We start from the raw sequence: 16,076 nt of genomic DNA, 5'->3' as shown, positions 1-16,076 counted from the left end.
GGTAGCTGTAGTTGTTGTTACAGCCAGTCAGCTCGGCCTCCCACTCCCGGCAGCCTCTTGCACAAGCTCAGACCGTTGTGCGTCCACATTGGGTTATCTTCAGAAGGAGATTGCCAAGCTTTTCTTCCTAGTCTCTTAATCTGGGAATTCTACCAAAATCCATTCTGCGTCCCAGCAGTATGCCCCTCCTTGCCGACGGACAGGTGGTGGGTGCCTATGAGCTCTGCCCGGGAATCGAACCTGGGTCTTTGTGTGAAAGATGAGGATTCTGCTACTGAGCCAGCACTGCCCTCTCTGCATCCAGGTCATGATAAAGTCATTAGAACTTGTGGGGGCTCCTGCCCACCCTCACCTCCGCGTCCAGGTCATGATAAAGTTATGATAAAATCATGCGTGCTTATTGGGGCTCCTGTCCACCCTCCTGTATCCAGGTCATAATAAAATCATGATAAAGTCATGTGTGCTTGTGGGGGCTCCTGCCCATCCCCACCCTGCATCCAGGTCATGATAAAGTCATGCATGCTTGTTGGGGGTTCCTGCCCACCCCCCGCAGACACCTCTGCAGGGAGAGGAGGACGTGAAGCATGGACACTCGGATCTCGGGGGGACCAGTGCTGAGCCCCATGATTCTTCCCCAGGGAGTACTGTGCCAAGGCGCCCTTAAATTCAGCTCTGAGGCTGTTGTTTGAGTTTGAGATGGGCACCCTCTGTTTTCCTAGGAAGTGGGGGGAACTTGTAGCATCCCGGGCAGTCCTGTGCTCTGGAGTCGTCCATAAACATCACGGCCTCAGTAGGCTGTGGGCAGTTCCACCATGTCCTTCAGGCGGCAGATGGTAGAGGGTTTTGGGTCTGAGGTTTTGTTTTTGGGGTGGTGTTGTGAGGAGGGTGCTCTGGGGACTGGCATGGCCGTCTGCACCCGTGAACATCACAGCCTCCATGAGCTGTGGGGCTCTGTCCTTTGAGGAGGACTCAGGTTTGAGGTTTTGGTGGAGGGGCTGGTGTGGGGGTGTTGCTGGAGGCTGGGGGGCAGCTGCAGCCCCGCCGGCTGGGGAAGGAGCTGGAGAATGCTCTGTCTGCCACGTGGCCTCTGCCCGGCCTGCTTTCCAGAGCGGAAGAAGCAGCTGGTTTTGGTTTGAGCTTGGCCTCGGAGACTGTACGGGTGGAGGCCCTCAGCGCCGTGCCCACAGCGGGGAGACGGGAGGCGGTGAGGCCCCGAGAGTGGAAATGCTGGGCTACTCAGGGACCAGCCAGGGGCCCACAGAGGTGTCAGCCTCCACACACAAATTCAGGGGCCTCTCGTGACTCCAGCAGAAGCCGATCCACGAAGGGCCGTCAGCGTCTAACTGACCTACCTCCTGCCGCTGCCGCATGTTCTCTGCACTGTGGGGCACCCTGCCTCAGTCTCCCCGTGGGGTACTTCTGGCTTGGAGTTACCGTGGGGGTGGGGCAGTGCTTGTCACCTGTGTCGTCGTGGTGACCCTGTTGTGAACAGCTGAACCCCGCCCTCTCCTGAGCTGACCTCACCGTCTCTGATGCACCTGCCCCCCCATCGCCACCGTCTCGGTCCCCGGTCTGTCTCATCCGGGCTCTTCCTCTCCTGCACCCACTGTTCTCTGTGTATGGACTGTGGCACTGTTGACCAGGTCGTTACCGCTGACATCACGCCATCCGCTGTGTTGTCAGCATTTCCCTGCATGGAAGCTCCGTGCACCTTCAGCCGTCATCTCCATCCACATGCCCAACCCTGTGTGGCTGAGTGGGTGCTGACACGTGGTGACCCTGTCAGACCGGGGACAACTGCCCCGCTGGGTTCATTGCTGGGGAAGCAGGTGTCTCATCTGCTGCTGCAGAGTGCTCAGGGGTTTTGAACCACTGACATTTTGGGTAGCAGCCAAGTGCTTTAGCTTCTTGCTCCCCAGCTCCTTTTCCCCCTTCCCACCAGCTCCAGGCGGTGGTTGTTCCCTTGAGCAGATCCCGACTCAGGGGGGCTCCCTCGGCCTTCTGAGTCTAAGCCTTCACCTAAGGACCTGGTGGTGGTTCTGCGCGGCTCGAGCCCCTCTGCCCGCACTGTGGCTCCAGGGCTCCCCAGCCATCATGTCGGGCTCACCGGCGTTTGCCCCGCGGGGCCTGGTCCATCGGCGTCCTCACCCCTCTCCCCGGTCTGTGTCAGCTTGTCTGCTGGTGGATAATGAGTCATTTGCATCTTTCTCTGGTCCCTTGTTAGAAGTCAAGTGGGTCTCCCCGAGGACCCTCCCAGTGGCTGCCCTTCATCAGGGGACCCGCACCCCACCCCCTGGCACGCACGCTCACCATGTCTCCTCTCTGTCTTCCAGCCTTGAAGAGGTCCTTTGAGGTCGAAGAGGTTGAGACGCCCAACTCCACGCCCCCCCGGAGGGTGCAGCCACCCCTCCTGCGAGCCACCGTGGCCACCTCCAGCCAGAAGTTCCAGGACCTGGGGACGAAGGGCACCGAGGTGGCCCGCCATGTGGACTCCATCAACCAGCGCTCCCCCAAGGCGGCCCTGCGGAGGGTGGAGCTGCCGGGGCCCAAGGCGCCCGAGCCCCCGTCCCGGCGCACCGAGCTCTCCATCGACATCTCGTCCAAGCAGGTGGAGGCCGCCAGCACCCCTGGGCCGGCCCGCTTCGGCCTCAAGCGGGCGGAGGGGCTGAGCTTCAAGGCCCCTGAGCCGGCCCCTCGGAGGACGGAGATCACCCTTGTCAAGTCCCAGGAGGCAGCCCACCGGCGGGTGGAAAGCCCCGCTTCCAAGATCCCCGAGCCATCCGCTGCCCCTGCTGTCGATGCTGCCCCCAAGAGGGTGGAGATCCAGGTGCCCAAGCCGGGAGAGGTTCCCAAGCTGGGAGAGGTGCCTGCTGCCCCCACGCCTGCCCAGAGCCTGGAGAATTCGGAACCCAGCCCGGGCCCCCAGCTGCATGGTCGCCTGGACCCTAGGCTCCAGCCCGCTGTGACCGAGGTCCTGTCCCGGAGTGTGGAGGGTGAGTAAACCCACCCAGAGGTGGTCTTGGGGCCGGGCTGCCGGGAGGAGGTGTGGAACTGGCTTCGCCAGGAAGAGAGCAGCCTGGATGAGCTCTTAGAAGCAAGGACAGTGAAGCGTCATCTCCCGTCCTTCGGACGTGTTCTCAGGAGGGGCCAGTCCTGGACGAGGACACCCTGCATGGAAAAGCAGTTAGTAAACATGAGGAAGTCTCCGGGAGGCGGGTCGACAGTGTCTGCAGCATAAACGGGGCCCAGTGTGAGGGTGGCGTCAGCGGCCTTCTGTTCTGTTGTGAGGAGGAGCTGTCTGGACAGCACTGACTGTGGCACCACGGAGTGTCTGTGTGTCTGGACAGCACTGGCTGTGGCACCGCAGAATGCCTGTGGAGGCCTGAGAACCAAGCGGGGTGATCCCTGATCATCCTGCCCACCTGGACCGACCACAGGGTGCTTTATGAATCTTGTGGCACGTGAGGCTCCTTGGCCAGAGTGGCCCGGGGTGGATGCTGGGCCTTGGGACATGACGGTGGCCAGGGTCTGAAGACAGGGAAATGCCAATTTGTGGCAGGGTGTCTGGCTCAGACAGGGGGTGCTAGTGCCCCGGCTCAGGTGAGGGTGCTGGTGGCCTTTGGATCTGCGACAGGGTGTCCCAGCTCAGGCGAGGGTGCTGGTGGCCCTTGGATCTGCGACAGGGTGTCAGCTCAGGCGAGGGTGCTGGTGGCCCGCGAGAGGCCTCTCCTGTGTGGAAGTTAGTGTATGAGCGGCCGACAGAGCAGCGTCCTCGGAAGGTCGGCACTGGTTTGAGAAGAGTTGCAGGCTGACCTGCAGGCTTCTGGCAGGGCTGGGGGTTGGGGTTTAAGGAAGGGACTCCTGCCTTCCCACGGATGTGCATCGGGCAGCTCCCTCCTTCCTGTCCTGAGCTGGGCTTCCCATCACCCCTCCTCCCAGGAGCACTGTATGTGTCTGCACACTTACCTTCTGTCCGTTGGCGTCCTTCGACCCAGATGCCCTGATGCCTGCGTGGAGCTCTGTGTAGGGAGGGAAGTTGAGACTTGGGAATGTTCTCGGGGCCCAACCCAGACCCATACTCCCCTGGGGAGTGTAGGATGCTAATCGAAAGGTTGGCAGTTCAAGGTCATCAACTACCCCTAGGTAGAGTTCTGGGGGAGCCTGTATCCATTAAAACTTAAGGCCTTGGGATCCACAGAAGACAGCCTTGCCTTGTCTGGTAGGTTCCTGTGAGTCAGAATTGAGTCCTCTGAGGTGGGGACCTGGGTGCCAGGCCTAGGGCACAGGGCCAGCTTGGGGACACTGACACTGGGCGTTGCCCCTGCCCCACTCAGAAGCACAGGCCCCCCTTGGCTTGAACCATGACTGTCTGTGCTCAAGCCTAGAACTCAGTCTGGTTAGAAGGCAGATTTTGGTTTGGGCAAAGAGAGCTTTCTGGGGTTCGTTTGTGAATTTTCCCAGTGGCTAGTGGGGTGGATGGGGAGTTGGCTTGGGGTGGGGACAGAGGACTGGCCCTGCACGTCTCATGTGTGATTGTTCACACACGTGCCTGGGTCCTGCGTGGGTACCGATTGGATGGCACACATCTGGGGCAGGCCTGAAACTCTGCGTCTCTGTCAATCCCTGGCCCTCGGCCCAATGCGGAGTAGCCAAAACTACCGGACTTAAACCCATTGCTGTCATGTCAGTTCCGACTCCTGGCTACCATGTGGGGTGGTGTTGAGCTGCCCTGTAGGGTTTTCGGCCCTGGTTGCTTAGTGCCTGATGTGTTGGGCTGTGAAGGGGAAAATTGGAGGTTCGAATTCCCCATCTCTCTGAAGCGTAAAGATGGGCAGTCTCCTCCTGTCAAGACGTCCAGCCTCAGAAATCCAGGGGAGGGCGTGTTCAGTCGGACCTGACTCGATGCCGTGAGCTTTGAGTTTGCTCTTACCCATTTCCTTACTTTCTACTAACTAGGAGTGCCACTGTCATCAGGGAGACTCGACTCGAGCCCCACGTGTGCCTCACAGCAGATCTGTGCTCCGCGAGCTTTCAGTGACTGACTCTGCACTTGATTAACAGGTCTTGAAAAGTACCTGTGAGTGCACTTGCAAACTGCGTCACCCAGTGACAGTCTCTGGGAATGCATCTTTCCAATTTTAAGATGTTGTGATGTGCGATTGAGTTACCTCTTAGCGACCCGATTTATGACCGCTCTGAATCCCATTCTACCCTGAGCCAATTTCATCATCTCTGACACACCTACCTATTAGCCCCGTCACTGAGTCAATCCATCTCATCCAGGGTCTTCCTCTCTTGTGCTGTCCCTTCACCCTTCTAAGCATGATGTCCCTCTCCATGGATTGGTCTCTCCTTGCAGCATGCCCGAAATAGGTCAGACAGAGCTTCTAAATCCTTGCCTCTCAGGAGCATCCTGGTTTCACCCTCTCTAGAATGTTCTGTTAGTGGTCAGTGGTATAGCCAGTACTCTTCTCGAGCATCCATTCAGAGGCATCCATTTCTCTTCTATCATCCTTAGTCAACGTTAGTGTAAATCTACTTAAAGCTTTAAGAGCAAAATATCCTGCATAAAACAAATGCTGGTTTTGCCCTGGGTGTGCCTCTCTTCCCTCCTACTTTCCTCTTTCCTCTTGGTGGGTTTACATTATTTGGCTTGCTTCAGGGATCATAGTGCTTTTGACTTTCGCTTACATTGTAGCATGTGTGAAAACTACATGGTAACATTGTATGGAAGCCTACCTGGGCAGTCCTTTTATTGCAGGTTCTGCAGACTTTATAAGTTGCAACTTTGTGGCAAGTCTGTCAGCACCATTCCTCTTCATCTGTGTTGGTTCTGTGTCTCTGGTTCACACACTATTTCATTCTACTCCTTAAAATTCACTGCCATCAAGTGATTCCGACACATGGCCTCCCGCTTCCGAGGCTGTAAATCCCAGAGGGGACTGCCCATCTTTCACTTGGAGCAGCTGGTGGATTTGAACTAGAGACATGCAGCTGTTGGATAAACAGTGTAATTCCCTAATGGCTGCATCCCCAGGGGAATCAAAAGTGTTGCGTGTCTCCCGTTAGTGAACAGTGACTTTATTGTGGAGGGCTGGGGCCACACCTGAGCGGTGTCTGTCTGTCTGTGGGTAGACGCTGAGCTGTTGCCACCTGGTGGCCTCCATTAGAGACCATGGTAAGGTCCCCTCCAGCCCTGGGTGTCTGCCTTGACCTTGTAAATAGCAAGAGCAGTGTGTTGGCAGGTGTCGCTGCCAGGGCGTGTTCAGAATGGTAAAGCTCTTTCCTGTCCTCATGGGTCTTTGGTTGGGCCAGTCTCTGATATGCCTTCTTCCTGGGGGTGACATTACCTGGTCCTTATCTCTAGTGAACATTGGTGTTGGAGGAGGTGGTGCTGGCCCAGGGATGGGCATAGGGGGTTCGCTCAGGGTGGCACTTCACATGTCATTAAAGGCCACTGGACTCACCTGGGGAGACAGGAGTCGTGGACCAGCAGGTCTATCAGTGAGTGGACAAAGGGGTCAGCACAGGCCAAAGGAGGAATGTTCTGGAATGCAGCCTCAAGCTCCCAGTTCTTCCCTAACCCCCGCTCACGCCAGCCTGCTTCTCTGTCCCTCCTTCCTCCCCGACCCCCAGGAACCTGGACAAAGCCCCCATGTGCCCCCCATTCTCACTTCTGGCCCATCCTTCCTGCAGACCTGCTTCTGCCCTGGTGTGTGGGTGAGTTGGGGGCTGCTCGAGCTCCCCAGAAGGCCTCTCCATGAGCTGAGCACCTTTGTTCCCTGGCTCTGACCTGCACAGGGTAGAAGGGAGGGTGGGGAGGGTGGGAGCTGTGTGCCCAGCCCCCAGCCGCCCAGCTCGTTCTAGGCTCATCTTCATTCCTGGAGCTCCAGTCAGGATCGACCTCCGCAGGACCCCGACTGCTGCTGGAGGCTGGAGGCCCTAAGGCACTCTGTTGTCGCTGTCTTCTGATAGACACTGGCTCCTGATCCTTCACGTAAAGCAGAACGTGCACCGGGCCCCGGGGGTGCTGGGGGTGCACAGTCACCATGGTGACCACAGTGGACTTAGATAATCCCTAAGTTGTACTGCTCACAGCATGTGGGACAGTGCGGACGGACCTGTCCCTGGGCTGCCAGGCTGTTATCTTTATAGAAACATTGTCACACTGTCCTCTGGTGGCATCACTGGTGGGGACAAACCACAGCCTTTTCAGTGTCTTCTGAACCTCCTGGCCATTCCACTCGCCACCCTGGACTCCAGGTCACTTGATGGCATGGACACCACCCACTGTCCTGGATGATTAGCTGTGGGGTGGAATGATATTGGGGTGGGAAGCTTGCTGGACTCCTCCTGATGGCTGTGGGACCCCACATCTCTGTTGACCCCCAGGGACCTGGCGCATGTCTCTGCCAGCTGTGTGGGCCCTGAAACCTCACCTAGTCTGTCTTGAGCTGAGAGGCTCTGAAATGGCTTGGGGAGTAATATGCCATCATTCAGGGTGGGAGGATCACCCTGGGGGCTCACTGGACAGGATAGGCAGGTGGTGGCTTCACTGGGGGTGGAGGGTGGGAGAGGAGAGTGGGTGGGTGAAGGGGGAGGTACCTGCCTGGTGATTCCTGAGCTGGTCCTGATCCTGGTTCCACAGCTGCTCACCTGTCCCTGACTCACTATTCTCTGGGGTCACCCTGTGCCTCTCTCAGGCTCTTGTCTGCCCTCCTGGCTTAGGTCCACACTGCATGGGTGGCTCTGAGTGGGGCTGGGCTGCAGGGCCCAGGAACCAGCTCTGCTCCACGGCCTCTCCCCATGGCCACACCAGCCAAGTTCCCTGGCTGCCTTATAAGGCAGCACTGCTCTGGCTTGTGTGGGCCTGCTGGCCAGCTGGGCACTTGCTCCAGGGGACAATGTGGGAGGTAGGGGCTGTCCTGGACCACACCACGTGATGACTGAGCCCCAGTTCCGGCTGATTATTGGGAGACTCACCTTTCCAGTCTCACTCTTTGGTTTGTCAAAGAAAGTGGGCTGAGCTTGAATGTGAGGGGTTCCCCTGGGCCAAGGTGGAGCCTGAGGTCTCCAAGATGGAACTATACAGGCCCCGGGGCATCCTTCAGAGGTCCTGAGGGTGCACTCTTGCCAGAGGGTCTGATATCAGATGGGGCACCTTTATTATTTTTTAAAAATCTTTATTAATGTTTATATATATAATATCTTTACAGCATGTTTCATTCATTTACATTGTGATGGGTCACCTTTAAAATATGTTGTTTCAGTAGAATTCTCTCAGGGAAACATCTACACAGTCCTTACAGAGGGTGTTCATGACATGTCATGACAAGGATGGACCCCACTAACGTGAAGCTGAGGGGAGAAAAAGAGGCACACTGTGTGACCCCACTTTTTTTGAAACACTAGGGTGGGCAAGTGCATAGAGGCCAAAGGTCACAGCGGTCACCCGGGGCCCGTGTGTGTGTGTGTGTGTAGAGGAGGATCCGTTCCTGTCTCTGGTGGCGCCGTGTGGCATGAGTTGGGCCGCTCACCGAATGGCTGGCAGTTGGAATCCACTGGCCGCTGCTGTGAGGATTCATGGTCTCGGGAACCCTGGGAGGTTGTCGTATGCTAGAAACTCAGTGCCCGACAGTATGGGGTGAGGAGAGCAGTGTGGACCCGCGTGGTGGGGACAGCGGCACAGCAGGAGTCTAATTGAGGTCACTGACTCATACTCTGAAAAATGGAAGAAATGACATGTGTTTTGTGATATGTATTTCACCACAATGTGTCTTCTTTTTATACTTGGGACTCTGCTTGGTGATGGGTGTCAGGCCTGGAGCTGTGGTGGGGGTGGGGTGGTTCACGTTGCCATGACTGAGCTCTCAGCCTGTGCTGGTTGGTTTTAGGGTCAGGGGACAGTGGTTTCTGCTCCGGGGAGCCTGGAGGACAGTGTGATGACATGTGGGCCCATGAGGCCTCCTTGGACCGCTGAGCTGGATTAAGACAGCTAGTTGAGTGGAGGAACCACTAGGCCCCGAGGTGCCAGTGAAGCCCAGAAGTGCTGACTGAGTGTGTGGGCTGGGAGAGGGTGACCCCACGTGACTGAGGAGGGTGGCCATAGCTCTGTAGCCCCTCTCCGTGGCTTTAGGATGCCCACGCGCTGTAGCGTTTGTTCTGCACCCACCACTGGATTGCGAACCCCCGGGGTGGTGGGGTGTCTGTGTCCTGTCCACCTTGCTGTCCCAGCACTTGCCTGATGTCAAGCCCTCAAGTGTATTGGCCAGCACACCTAAGGAGTCCCTGGTGGCGTGCACAGACGCTCACCCAAAGCTTGGAAAGTGAGACCATCCAGAGGCACCTAGGAAGAAAGTCCTGGCAATCTCTGAAAACTTAACCCTTGAAAGCCCTGCAGAGCGCAGCTCTCTCCCTGACACATGTGAGGTCTCTTTGAGTTAGTGCCAATGACTTTAAAGCAACAGAAAGCTGTGTGTCATCCCCCAGCCATGGACCAACTGCAGGATGATGCCTGGGTAGGTCTCCTGACAGGCCTCCAGGGTGCCCAGGTGACCCCAGCCCCTGGGGATTTGCTCTTTGTGAGGATAGAGACTGTCAGAGGTCCTCACACCTGGGGGGGGTTTGGAGCAGGAAGTGTCCTCTAGTGTGGGATGGGGGGACTGGGGGAGGGTGACGGGGGAGCAGCAGGCCAGGTGGGCGTCCTGAGAGGGGGTTCAGGGTGGGCAGCTGAGGGCAGACCCTGGCTCTGGGCCGCCCTCTTAGCCCCCAGCTGTCGGCCAGGCCCAGTGCAGTGGGTATGGAGGGAAGGATCCTGGGAATGCAGCCCAGAGCAGCTGCGGAATTCCTTAAATAGAGCCACACAGCTGCAGGATCCGGGTTGGGCCGGAGCTGGAGTCCTGCCCCGCCTTCAGCGCGTGGGCCACAGCCCTGACCACCCAGCCTGGCCTGGACGGCGGCCCCTCCACCAGGTCCCTGGAAGCAGCTGTCAGAGGGCCGGGTCTGCACAGCAGTGTCCCCAGCCCGAGGCCAGGACAGCTGCGGAGAGAGGGATGTGCCCCCGGCCAGCTGTCCAGGAGCACCGGCCACACGACCTTGCCCCGCATGGACAGTTCAGCCTGTGGGAGCCATTCAGACCACTGGTCCACGCCCACCCATGTGCCAGTGTGTCCTGATGTCCAGGCTCTGGGCTGGTGCTTCCCTGGATGGCTCTGACTTCCCTTCCAGAACGTGCTCTGACTTCCCTTCCAGAACGTTCTCTGACCTGGCCTGCTCTGACTCTTGTGGGTGTGACAAGCCTTCTGAGCCTCGCGATGCCCAGGTTCTGGTGTGACTGATGAGTCAGGACAGGTGGTACCCAGCCCCCGGTCCTCAGTCCTCCACACACAGGAGCCTGGAGGGGCGAGGGGGTGCAGTGACCGTGGAGGGGGCACCAAGCTCCTCCCTCGGTCTCCTCTCTCCTGTTGGCACCATCAGCCAGCTTGAATATCCCTGACCTGCCTCATGTCCAATCAGAGGCGACAGTTCGCTCATCAGAGGCCACACGGTTACTAAGACAGACCCCAGGCAGGGTCCCTTGTAGGGTCCCACCCTCACCACTGGCCCTGGACATGGCCCAGGTTGTGGCTCCTTCCTCCCAAAGAGCCCAGAGAGAGGTGACAGCTGCAGCGTCGCACTGCCCACACCTGTGCCTGCCCCTGAAGGACTGAGTTCTTCCCTTCCCGGCCTGTCTTCTGGCCTTTGACATGGGTACGATGGCGGGAACTTGTGGGAGACGTTCTGGAGGGGCAGCCAGCCCTCTCTCCACAGAGCAGGCGGTGCAGTGGTTAGACCAGTCAGTGGTTCAAACCTACTCGCTGCTCTATGGGAGAAAGCCAAGGCAGCGTGCTCCCGGGAACCCCAGGGGGCAGTCCAGTCTGCCTCGGCGGCTCACCATGAGGGCGGGGGACCCTCAACCAGGTGGGCAGACACAGTGACTCCAGCAGGGAAGTCAAGCACGGCCCACAGTGAGGACAGGGCAGAACAGGATGAGGTTTCCACCGTGTTCACGGAGTCACATGACACACACACACACACACACACACACACACACACACACACACACATACACACACACACCGCCGCTGCCCATGCCTTGTTTATTCTTCCACCTGCTGAAGGTGCCTCGACTGTGAGTAACACTAGATACAAAGTGTCTGTCTGCACCCCGCTTTCCATTCTCAGGGGCACTTGAGTTCCGAGGATGGAATCGCTGGGGAGTGTGGGAGTTTCAGGTGTAACAACATCCTCTTAGGCCACTGTGCCATTTTACGGTCCCAACAAGACATGAAAGTGTCAGTCTCCCTACATCCCTGCCAGTGCTTGCTATTTCCTTTTTTAAAGAACAACTCACACTCACATGCCTTTTTTAGGAACATGCATGAAATTGAACTTTTTTTCTTTTTTTTCATTTTGGGACACCAAGTACCTCTTTGCAGTCAGGGAAACAGCCTGAGCTTCGTGTCCTGCTGCTAGGTGATGGTACCTGTCACCGTGTGAGGCTGGCATTAGCTGGCTGTACCTGTCACCGTGTGAGGCTGGCATTAGCTGGCTGTACCTGTCACCCTGTAAGGCTGGCCTTAGCTGACGGTACCTGTCACCGTGTGAGGCTGGCATTAGCAGGTTGTGCCTGTCACCGTGTGTGGATGGGATTAGCTGACCATACCCGTCGCCGTGTGAGGCTGGCATTAGCTGCTGTACTTATCACGTACATGATACTGTGTGCACATATGAGCATAGAATAGACCCCAGGACCGGGGTCCCTGCATCAAAGGAGGCGTGCGTTTTACCTTTTATGTTTCCTCGCTGCCAGGCTAACTGCTAGAGATGTTACCCAGGTTATAGGCCTAAGAACTGTGGGGAGGTGGTCTTGGGCCCCCACCCCACCCCTCCTGAGAGGGGAGACAGCCAGTTGGGGCTGTGTTGCCTCTCGCTGGCTCACGCCACGTGCACGTGCGTTGAAGTGGAACAGTGCTTCTCTGGGTTTTCAGAGGCTGAGTTTTCGTAAGTTGAATGCCAGGCTGCCTTCTGAGGCAGCTTTGCGTGGACTTGAACCTCAAACCTTTCCGTTCGCAGCCAAGTCCCTGCTCCAAGAGGAGAAATGCTATCCAGTTGACATTTTGCTTTGTGTGAGACTTACTAAGGAGAGGATGAGCCTTTTACCTGCCGAGGGCTCCGAGCTTTCTCCCTGTGAAGTGCTCCCTCCCGTTCTGGTCCCCGTTTCAGTCGGGCTGTTAATGCTTTTCTTGCGGAGGTTTAGAAGAGTTCTTGATTCATCCACCAGTGCTTTATGTCCAGCAGATGCCGGTACCTCTCCCCACCTGGGGTCTTTTTCATTTTCTTTCAAACACGTCATTCTGCTTTTTTCTCTTGTCATCTTTATTCGTTTTCTTTACGCTTTTGGAATTCATGCCCTGCTCGAGGTCCTCCTGAATTCCAAAATCAGAGGGGAAAGAAAAGAACGCAAACAACGCCCTGGTGTTTTCTTCTAGTGCGTTTATGGTTTAATGCTTAGGCCCTGACATCACTGGTCCGTGGGCATTTATTTCTGGCGCGGCAGGGACCAGCTGGGTTCTCGGTGGGTGGGGAGGGTGCGTGCACACACAGACGCTATTTTTGTCAAGTTCTGGTGTCACTGTTATGCTGGTTTAGCAAAAGTAATCTGGATGCGGTCCCCCCCCCCCCCCCCCAGTGTTCTGGAAACTTTTAAACAGCAGTACAATATCTCTTTGTTAAAACTTGCAAAGAATTCACTAGTGAAACCATCTGATCCTGACACTAGGCCCCACCCTCTGCCATCAGATCGCTTCCTACTGAGCGAGCCTCAGGGTTCCAGGGCTGTAAATCCTCATAGATGGACTGCCCAGCTTTTACCTGCCCGAGCACCTGATGGACACGAACTGCTGATGTTTCAGTTACCAGCCTCACATGTATATATATATCCTGTGCCACCAGGGCTCCTTGTGGCATATTTGTAACATATTTGAAAATATGTTTAAAAAAACAAACAAACAAAAAAACCCGCACACCAAAACACCAGAACTTTTTCATGGATCTGTTTGAGCTTTTGCCTTTCTTTCTTTATAAGGCATTGTTTCTAAAATTATCCTTTAACCTCTTTGGAGTCCTCCGAGTGGTTTGGAAGTATTTGCTGAAAGAGACACTGGGTGCACAGTGTTGAAGTTCTCCGCTGCTCACTGGAAGGTTGATGGTTCGAAGCCACCAGCTGGTCTGTGGGGCAGTTAGTTGTGTAAAGAGCACAGCTGTGTATACTCACGGGCCAGTTCTGCTCTGCCCTCCAGGATCACCATGAACCGGGGTGCACTGGCCAGGTGACGGGATTTTTAGGGGGAGGGCAGTGTGTGGACAGACTGGGCAGGCACTAGCCACAATGACTGGACCCATCTTGACAGTGTGTGCCCTGCTGTGATGATGGACTTGGTCTTGTCTGAGAGGCTCTCTGCCTGGACACGCCGGGTGCAGGGCCGTGTGACAGGTGTCCTGAAGGCCTGAGGAGAGTGACCTTTCCCCTTCGGGCAGGGTGAGTGGTCCAGGATGGTGCCCCCTGCCCAGTTTCCCAAGTTTCACGAGTCATGTTGCCCAGAATGGCTTTCTGGTGGTCCACGGCCCCAGTGAGAACACCTGTGGCACTGGAAGCGGCCAGTGAGAACACCTGTGGCCCTGGGGGCTGCCAGTGAGAATCCCTGAGACACTGGAGCTGCCAGTGAGATCGGCCTTGGCATCGGGAGCTGGGGTGCGTCTGCGTGATGTGTGCACTCAAAGGACACAGCGCTTCACAAAGCCGTGCTTGCCCATGCTGCCTGCTAGTCATCTTCACAGCTGCATAGTATTCCACTGCATACCAGATCTCAACTCATGTCCTAGAGTGAGGCAGGAAGCCATTCATTTTCACAGCTGCATAGTATTCTACCACATATCAGACCTTGTTCCATGTCTTAGAGTAAATCAGGATGCCGTTCATCTTCATGGCCGCATAATATTCCACCACATACCAGACCTCGTTTTGTGTCTACACTGGTTGATGGGCACAGGAGATGCTTCTGTCTTTCAGCCATTGTGAATATGCCCTTTTAACATTTAAAATGAAATGCTAGTTGTGGCCCAGTTGTGAGGTGCGTCCAGACTTTGGAGCACACAGGGCTGAGTGGCAGCCTGGCCGCTTGGGGTCGGGAGAACACAGGTGTGAGGCACTGGGAAGGCCAGGCTGCATGTGAGGCAGGGGCTGTGGGCCATCAGAGAGGTTTAAGCTGGACTTGTCTGGAGGAAGTGGAAGCTTTCTGCGGCAGAAGTATTGTTTATTTGAGAAAGACTGAGCTGCTGGTACCGAGAGCTGCCCTCAGCTCTGAGGAATTTAGTGGTGACTGAACAGAGGCACTGTGGTGGCGCAGCGGGTTCTGAGCTGAGCTGCTAACTGAAAGGTTGGAGGTTCACATACGCCAGCTACTCAGGGGGAGAATCAGTCTCGTCCCCATGCCACCCTCTTCTCCCCACACCTCCTCCACCTTCCCACACTTCCCTCCCACCTTCCCCTTCTCCGTCCCACCTCCTGCTTCTCCCACCTCTCCCTTCTTCCTCCCACCTCCCCTTCTCCCTCCCCCCTCATCCCCCTCCCACCTTATCCCCACACCCTATCCCCATCCTGTACTGGATTCTGTTCCTCTCTGTTTTGTGTAGCCCAGCATGAGGGATGGTTGGCTGTTCCCTCATCTGTGAAACAGGAGTAGTTGTTAACAGCTTTGTTATCAGAGAGGTCACCACCACCGGCCACTCGGGACCCTGAGGTGTCCCTGGTCAGTTTAAGGCGTGGAGCAGATGCCCAGCACAGTCCTGGACACAGCGGCCACCTGCCAAACCCCCTAGAACCCCCACAGGTGGCCTCCGCGGGCTGTGCTTGTAGGACATGGGTAATCCTTCTTTGGGGTGCGGGTGGAGGGGGACTGGTCCTCCAGCTGAGCGTCCCGAGCCCTGTGGAGCACAGTGACTGTCCGGGGGAGGGGTCTTATTTGTGCCCATGCCCTGCCCCCCCCCCCCAGCAGGCAGCCAGCCCTTCGTGTGTCTCTGCGCCACGCTGGTCACTTTGTTGGGCACCAGGAGGTGGTTGCCTGGCTCTGTGCATGTGAAATTCCTGTCCAGGGGGAGGAGCAGATCAGGGCCTCCATCCCAGTTAAGGGGAGGTGCTGCCGGACAGCAGTTCTGGCAGGTAAGATTGGTGCCCGCCCCTCACCTCACTTTGGATGGGGAGCCACCCATGCCCAGCCTCAGGGAGACTCACCCAGCTGCCTTTCAGACCTTTTGTTCCCCTGGGCCTGGGGATCTGGGGATATTCAGCCCAACTGCTGGGGTGATTCCTGTCCTTGGGGTGGGCTTCAACTGTCACTGGTCCCCACCTCTCCCCAGCCCTGCCCCTGCTCCTCCCTGCTGCCTCCTGAGAGGATTCCAGATCCCAGGGCATTCCTAGAGGGATGAGTGGGGTCTGGACTGGGTGAGCGGGTGACTGGTTGATAATCGAGGTCAGTGGAAGTATTCTCTTCTCCACGCACTGCACTGCCGGCATGCTCAGGCTTCTGTGACCCCATTTTCCAGATCAGAAAATCCAGGCTCCGAGAACCACGGCCACTTGCTGAGTCACCCCCAGCCCCACCCCACGTTCATCGTGCTGGGGCTGCAGAGCGCTCAGTGATCCCTAATGGGGGCTCCAGAGAAGCGCTGTCCTAAGCGCTCCCACCCAGAACTGGCCTCACCCCAGCCTGCTTCTCCCCTAGCCGCTGGAGGGGATGCAGAGAGAAGGCCCTTCGGAAGGAGGCCCTGTCCCTGTGCAGCTCGTCTAGCGGCTCTGGAGATCGAAATAAGACACCGCTGGCCTGGGAGGGGGGAGCAGAACATGTGGAGGTCCCAGAAGCCCGGGTTAATCTCTCTGAATCGCAGCTGCAGGGGGCGTGCTGCTCACTCCCTTAATCCCCTCCCCTGGCCTGGTGCCCCCTCCCTGCCTCTTCCTCCCCTCCTCCCCCTCTCGCCCC

This window comes from Elephantulus edwardii, unplaced genomic scaffold (genome assembly GCF_000299155.1).
Source record: "Elephantulus edwardii isolate Elephantulus edwardi_28Jun2011 unplaced genomic scaffold, EleEdw1.0 scaffold00048, whole genome shotgun sequence".
Taxonomy (NCBI): domain Eukaryota; kingdom Metazoa; phylum Chordata; class Mammalia; order Macroscelidea; family Macroscelididae; genus Elephantulus; species Elephantulus edwardii.
Note: the sequence above shows the minus strand (reverse complement) of the source record.